The sequence below is a fragment of the Pistacia vera genome, unplaced genomic scaffold, assembly GCF_008641045.1.
Source record: "Pistacia vera cultivar Batoury unplaced genomic scaffold, PisVer_v2 Contig704, whole genome shotgun sequence".
NCBI lineage: Eukaryota > Viridiplantae > Streptophyta > Magnoliopsida > Sapindales > Anacardiaceae > Pistacia > Pistacia vera.
The window spans coordinates 202,663-204,435 of record NW_022196562.1 but is presented as its reverse complement, the minus strand read 5'-3'; the positions used below and the strand labels follow the sequence as shown (position 1 = coordinate 204,435).

The window sequence follows — 1,773 nt, the reverse complement described above, 5'->3', positions numbered from 1 at the left end:
TCAGAAAATTGAAAACAAGGGAAAAGAAAGCCTAAGAAAAAGAACAAGGGAAAAGGTAAGGGAAACGTTAGTGACCAAATCTATTTCGAAATTGATATATCTTACTACAAGTTGTAGGTGTCATTGAAATGCCCAAGTTGTGAGTTTCTGGTTGTAAGAACAAAATAATTTCGGTTTTAAATTTCATGATAATGCTAGCCTTAGTTCTACATCAAAGGCTTATTTAGGTAAAGATACACATAGACCCTTCGATTCTAAATGGCAATATTATTAAAACAATAAGGTTTAGTCTCATGAGGCAAGGAAACATTAAAAACTTGTTTTATGTTCTTATTTTCTCCTATATCTTGGGGTGTAAAAGAGCTGAGCCAAATGGAGCTTGGGCTGTTCGACGCGGGCTATATCATGTTTGACAAGTTTCAAATAAAACTACAAAACTTACAAACAAATTTTTTATAAAAAAGACTCAAAACAAAAATCAATTACCATCATTTTCTTGTTAGCTCCAAAAACCTTCATCTCGACAAAGGGGTCTCAAAAACCCTCCACCTCAATATTCTTCGGTGAAAGTGCTATACTTTGCAAATTGTCTTTAGCCTCGGCATTTTCTCAAGCAAACTATATATCATTCCCTTACAAAAGTAAGGCCTGAAATCACTAGGACTCCTTTCTCAATTCTTCATAGCTCTTCAAAGCCTCTACAATTCTTTGCAAGAACTGAATTGCGCATTATAACCTCACATCTCTAGCTTCTTTCACTTTGTTTTCTCAGCCAAATCCAAAGCCTCTGCATCTTTAATAACGGCTTCTCCTTCTCCACATCGGTCCATTAACAAAGCGTTCTCGAACAACGCTCAAACGACAAGGGTTCTCACAGAATTTCTTCGAACACATTGCGGGCTTCTTGAGTCGACCCATCACCTAACAATCTTGCCATCAAGAATTTCCAATCACTCACTTCAGGCTGGCCGCCACTAAGCGTTGAAGATGGTGAGAGATTCTGGTCTTGGCCGTTTCAAGCTTTTGTTGCAGAAGGGATTTGAGAGATTCAATGCCTTGTTCAAAGGTATCTTCTTCTAATGTAAAGTTTTCAGTGAGAGTGACGGGAGGAGATTGAGCTTTGGCCGGGAAATTGGAGGTGATTGAGGAGAGTGTGCCCACTAATATGAGGGTTTTGGCGAAGGACTTGAGGGTATTGGTAATGGGGTGTGGTTAGTGAGCGAAAGTGATACAGATGATGATGATGGGTTTAAAGAGGGAGTTTTGTTGTTGTTGTTGAGATTGGGAACAGAGATGTTGAAGAAGATGAAGTTAAAAGTGAGGAAGACATGGTTGAAATAGAGAAGAGAGGTTTAGGGTTTTGTACAACAACAAAATGAAATGGATAGGTTTATGCCAAGTTTTTTATCACAACTTTTTTATAATCTTAATTGTTACGAGACTAGGTGCTTGAGGAGCCAATTGGGATTGAGCAAACAACTGTTTCCACCCAAAGATTGGCAAAATTCCAGTTTCCTCCCTGTTTCATTTATTGAGATTCCCACCCTTAAATTAACGGAAAAATTTGATCAAATGTTCAAAGAGTAAAATGATAATTTGAACTGCATTAAATCTTAAATAAAATAAAAAATTGAAAAACTTTTTACATCTCAAATTTCTTTCCAAGCACCTCTCCCTTGCACAGTCATAAAAATTAGATCTGGTCGGATTGTTGCTGTTGGACATCACCACACCACTAGCTTCCCCACTCATCTCCGAAAAAACCCATCCACC

The 1,773-nt window shown here is 37.8% G+C and overlaps 1 pseudogene; it reads right to left on the bottom strand.

Moving 5' to 3' along the window:
* Positions 1 to 534: 534 nt before the first annotated feature.
* LOC116114219 lies at positions 535 to 1,206 on the bottom strand (annotated as a pseudogene).
* Positions 1,207 to 1,773: the final 567 nt, after the last annotated feature.